The 5,792-nt window shown below is 45.6% G+C and overlaps 1 non-coding gene across 1 annotated transcript; it reads right to left on the bottom strand.

The window, feature by feature from the left end:
* Nucleotides 1-5,315: 5,315 nt before the first annotated feature.
* trnaw-cca (transfer RNA tryptophan (anticodon CCA)) lies at nucleotides 5,316-5,388 on the bottom strand. Its single transcript has one exon. It is a non-coding gene; the product is annotated as a tRNA-Trp (tRNA).
* Nucleotides 5,389-5,792: the final 404 nt, after the last annotated feature.

Raw genomic sequence — 5,792 nt, 5'->3', positions numbered from 1 at the left:
GAGTTCATATCCCATTTGGGCTGTTATGTTTTTAAACATGAACTCTGATCAGCACCCTGTGTCTGTTTGATATCAATTCCAGTTAATAAGGGGAGATGGTGGTGCAGTGCTAGACCTGGAGTAGGAATCCAGAACACCAAGTTCATGGTGTGGGGGAGATGGACTGTAATCCCACCATACAAGGTGGTGAAATCTCAGCTCAGGAGGAGCTTTGTCTGATGATAACCATATATTGCTATTGAGGTTTGTCAGGAACCTAACTGGTTCCATATTCTCCTTTCAGGAAGAAAACCTGGTGAGACTACAGACCCACAGCAATGTGGTTGACTCACCCTCTGGGCAATAAACGCTGGCCTAGTCAGAAACATATCGCATTCCTTCGCTGTAGCTCGGTCACAATCCTGGAACACCCTCCATTGATTCATTGTAGGTTTACCTCCAACAAATGGTCAAAAATCACACCACACCAGGTTATAGTCCAACAGGTTTATTTGAAAACACGAGCTTTCGGAGCATTGCTCCTTCATCAGGTGTAATGAGAGAGGAGGCATCAGACACAGAATGTACAAGTAAAATATCAATGGGTCATACAAGTGATGTAAATGTATGGAACAAATCCAAAATGGCCGACTCCCTCCTGTTAAATCTTCAATCAGTTCGAAAGGAGATACAGGCAGCACATGGATTGCAGTGGTTCAAAAAGATAGCTCCCCATCACCTTTCAGGGGAAACTAGGGAGAGGCAATAAATGTTGATCTAGCCAGCAATGTTCACGCCCTAGAAATGAATAAAAACAATCCCACAATGGAGTAAACTGCCAGGGAAAAAGTCATAGTGTAATGACTTGAAAACATCAAGTCCCAACTTTGGATGGTTTCTATTATTATGTTTTACATGATCATCCAAAACTCACCAGTCATTGACATTAAGGTTATGATTTGGAGGAGCCGGTGTTAGACTGGGTCGGACAACGTTACAAATCAGACAGCACCAGGTTATAGTCCAACAGGTTTATTGGGAAACACTAGCCTTCGATGCACTGCTTTTTCATCATGTGGTTGTGGAGCAGGATAGTAAAACACTGAAGTTTTAGCAACAGGATTGCAGTGTCATGGCATGTAATATTAAACAAATTGAGCTGAAGTCTTTCATCTTTTAGAATGATCATGTTCGTTTCAGTTCCTTGTTATGTACATCCCAGACCTTTGTTAAAGTTACATTCTCAAGAGAGTTTTAACAATCGGTGCCATCTCAGCTCAGATAATGCATTGAAGATGTGGGATTAAAATCTGTCTGTGTCCCAATGTTCGCTCAAACTGATTCTATTTCTAAAGTGGCATTTACAGAATCTTACATGGTTTTATGCAGTTTTTGAGAAAAACTAAAGATAATTCTGAATGTACAAATTCACCCCACAAACGTATATGTGTGTGCGTGCAGGGGAGACCGAGTGAGTGTGTGCATTTGGGTGTGCGTGGGATGGGGCGATGATGTGAGTGTCTGTGAGAGTGTGTGTATGTGTATGTGTTTGAGTGTAATGGGGTATACATCTGTGAGAAGGTGTGTGTGTGGGTGTGAGTGTGGGAGTGTGTATGTGTATTGTGTGACAGGATGAGTGTGTGTGTGTGTGTGTGTGTGTGTGAGTGTGTGTGTGTGTGTGTGTATGTAGTGGGGTCAGCTGTAGTGTGACATAAACCCAAGGTCCCAGTTGAGGCCATCCCCATGGGTACCAAACATGGCTATCAGCCTCTGCTCGGCCACTTTTCGTTGTTGCCTGTCCCAAAGCCCACCTTGGAGGATGGTTACCTGAAGGATTGAGGTTGAAAGTACCTGATCGTTGAAGTGATCTCCGACTGGGAGGGAACACCTCTGTTTGGTGATTGTTACGCGGTGCCCATTCATCTGTTGCCGTAGCCTCTGCTTGGTCTCACCAATGTACCATGCATTGGGCATCCTTCCCTGCAGCGTATGAGAGAGAAAACGTTGGCCGAGTCACATGAGTACCTGCCGCGTACATGGTGGGAGATGTCCCCATGTGTAATGGCGGTATCCATGGCGACACTCTGACACGTTTTACAGTGTCTGCTGTGACAGGGTTGTTTGGTGTTGTCCTGAAGGCCGGGCAGTTTGCTGTGAACAATGGTCTGTTTAAGGTTTGGTGGATGTTTAAAGGTGAGAAGTGAAGGGATGGTGAAGGTCTTGGCGAGGTGCTCATCCTCATCGATAATGTGTTGCAGGCTGTGGAGAATGTGACATAGTTTCTCAGCTCCTGGTAAGTACTGGATAATGAAGGGGACCCTGTTGGTTGCAGCTCGTGTCTGTCTCCTGAGGAGGTCATTGCAGTTTCTCCCTGGGGCATGTCAGAACTGGCGATTGATGAGTTAAGCATCGTATCACATTCTTATCAGGGCATCCTTGTGTACTTCCAAGTGCCCCTCACATTCCCCCTCACCTGAACAGATCCTGTGTAAGTGTACGGCTTGTACAGAGGGGACGGCTGTTTTAATATGTTGAGGGTGGGTTTGTGGTTGAGTGAGGTGCTGTGGTGTCCATCCTTGATGGAGATGCATGTGTCCAAGAATGAGACAGATACTAAACAGGAGTCCATGGTGAGTTTGATGGTGGGATGAAACTCGTGAAATGTTGGTGAACATAAATGTTGGGAGAGTGCAGCATTGTTCTGACATGAACACAACCAAGGTTGAGGGGATCAATTCTCCTGACATGGCCCCAGAAGCACGTGTTGTCCCAGTGACCTAACAGCTCCATCTCTGATCTTCTAAGCTACTGCCTGTGGTTTACATCCCTTCTGGGGATACTTTCAATTTAAACATTCTCTCCAATTAAAACCCTCTCACTGCATTATCTCCATTCAAATTAAGTTAATCTCTGACCTAATGTCTTTAAAAATCTGCATGGCTGCTTTGAGATCATCGAACTGTACAAACATTGAGCTTGCTTGACCTCTATACTGTCCTGTTGGCATTTAACAGGAAAGCTGGGAATTTGTCTTGCAAACGTTTCCTCCCCTGTCTAGGTGACATCCTCAGTGCTTGGGAGCCTCCTGTGAAGCACCTCTGTGCAGTTTCCTCCGGCATTTATCGTGGCCTGTCTCTGCCGCTTCCGGTTGTCAGTTCCAGCTGTCCGCTGTAGTGGCCGGTATATTGGGTCCAGGTCGATGTGTTTGTTGATAGAGTCTGTGGATGAGTGCCATGCCTCTAGGAATTCCCTGGCTGTTCTCTGTTTGGCTTGTCCTATAATGGTAGTGTTGTCCCAGTCGAATTCATGTTGCTTGTGTTCTGCGTGTGTGGCTACTAAGGATAGCTGGTCGTGTCGTTTCGTGGCTAGTTGGTGACACCTTTGTAATAATTAAAAACACAGAAATAGAGAACACACACCAGATCATCAACGCCACACTCACAGGAATCCAATTCACTAGAGAGGAAGAAAAGGACAACCAACTCCCATTCCTAGACGTGATGGTACAGAGAACACCGAACGGTGAATTCACCACAAAGATTTACAGGAAAGCCACACACACAGACCAAGTCCTAAACCATGAAAGCAACCACCCCAACACACACAAACAAAGTTGCATCAAGACACTATTCAAAAGGGCCACAACACATTGCAGCACACCAGAACTACAAAAAGAGGAAGAGGAACACCTATCCAAGGTATTCGCCAAAAACAGATACCCTCGCAATTTCATCAACAGATGCCTAAGGGAGAGACAACGGAACGACGACATGCCGCAACCCAAAGGACTAGCCTCACTACCATACATCAGGAGCATTTCTGAACTGACAGTCAGACTACTGCGACCACTAGGACTCATAACAGCACACAAACCAACAGCCACGCTCAGACAACAACTCACCAGAACGAAGGACCCGATACCCAACGTGAGCAAAACCAATGTAGTGTACAAAATCCCATGCAAGGACTGCACAAAACACTACATCGGACAAACAGGAAGACAGCTAACGATCCGTATACACGAACACCAACTAGCCACGAAACGACACGACCAGCTATCCTTAGTAGCCACACACGCAGAAGACAAGCAACATGAATTCGACTGGGACAACACTACCATTATAGGACAAGACAAAAAGAGAACAGCCAGGGAATTCCTAGAGGCATGGCACTCATCCACAGACTCTATCAACAAACACATCGACCTGGACCCAATATACCGGCCACTGCAGCGGACAGCTGGAACTGACAACCGGAAGCGGCAGAGACAGGCCACTATAAATGCCGGAGGAAACAGCACAGAAGTGTTTCACAGGAGGCTCCCAAGCACCTGAGGATGTCACCTAGACAGGGGACGAAACGTTTGTAAGACAAATTCCCAGCTCGACGACCAGAACCACAACAACTAGCACCCGAGCTACAAATCTTCTCCCAAACTCATTTAACAGGAAAAAATGCAGGTGAAATAAAGTTATTCCACACTCAATAATTTATATTTACATTCAATGAGTTGGACCAAGATAACAGTAATCCTAAAGGTGGAAGATTCATTGAAAATATTTGATTTGCAAGTAATGATAGACACAGTGAAAAGTTTTATCTTGTGAGCAATACAGGCAGCTCACAGAGTTAAGTAACATAGATAAGTAAACAATAGGGAAACAGCAGCAGGAACAACAACACAGGTACAGGCAAATATTGAGAGTCTGTGAGACCGTTCAGTATTCTAACAACAGTAGGGTAGAAACTGTTTCAAAACCGGTTGGTGCGTGTGTTCAGGCTTCTGTACCTTCTCCCCGATGGTAGAGGTTGGAGAAAAACATTGCCAGGGTGGGATGGATCTTTGAGAATGCTGGAGACCTTTCCTTGACAGTGGGCCTGGGAGATGGATTCTATAGATGGGAGGTTGACCTTTGTGATTGTCTGGGCCGAGTTCACCACTCTCTGTAACCATCTCCGATCTTGAATGGTACAGTTGCCAAACCAGGTAGTGATACATCCAGACAGAATGCTGTCGATGGTGCACCTATAAACGTTGGCAAGGGTATTCTCTGTCAGTAATATCCGATGTTCTGGAGGGATCAGTGTTGAAGGGTTGGTTTGTTGATGAGAGTGTGATGAGAGCTGGCTTCCAAAAGCAACCTCTCCAACCGCACTCTCAGGAATCTCGTCCCCATCCAGAAACAGCAGCCACTTGATGACCACCTTCAACATTCAATCCTGCAGATCCTTGAAAATCTTGTGCAAGATCATGTTGGATACCACTGACCATCAACTGAATGCAGAGATGGGGATTTTTCCAAAATAGATTAGAAATAAAGGATAAGCCACAGAGACACCCCAGATGGGACTTGAACCCACAATCTCTGGCATTGGAGGCCAGTGCCTTATCCATTAGGCCACTGGGGCCCCACATGCAGGTTGCCAATGGCAGCCTTTAAATACTGCACCCTGACCTCTCATAGTGTGTGTTTCTGAGTGTGAGATGCTTACTGATTGTTTTTTACCCCTTCCATCTCATGCTAAATTGTTGGCTGCTTGATAAATTGATCCCGCCTCCCATTTCTGCCCAAATGGACAGATGAAAAATCAACCAAACTCCAACTTTCTGGATTAGTGGTGCTGGAAGAGCACAGCAGTTCAGACAGCATCCAAGTAGCTTCGAAATCGACGTTTCGGGAAAAAGGGCTTTTGCCCAAAATGTCGATTTCGAAGCTACTTGGATGCTGCCTGAACTGCTGTGCTCTTCCAGCACCACTAATCCAGAATCTGGTTTCCAGCATCTGCAGTCATTGTTTTTACCACCTTCAAAC

This window comes from Chiloscyllium punctatum, chromosome 18 (genome assembly GCF_047496795.1).
Source record: "Chiloscyllium punctatum isolate Juve2018m chromosome 18, sChiPun1.3, whole genome shotgun sequence".
Lineage (NCBI taxonomy): Eukaryota > Metazoa > Chordata > Chondrichthyes > Orectolobiformes > Hemiscylliidae > Chiloscyllium > Chiloscyllium punctatum.
The sequence above is the reverse complement of the archived record's forward strand: the minus strand, read 5'-3'. Positions and strand labels throughout refer to the sequence as shown.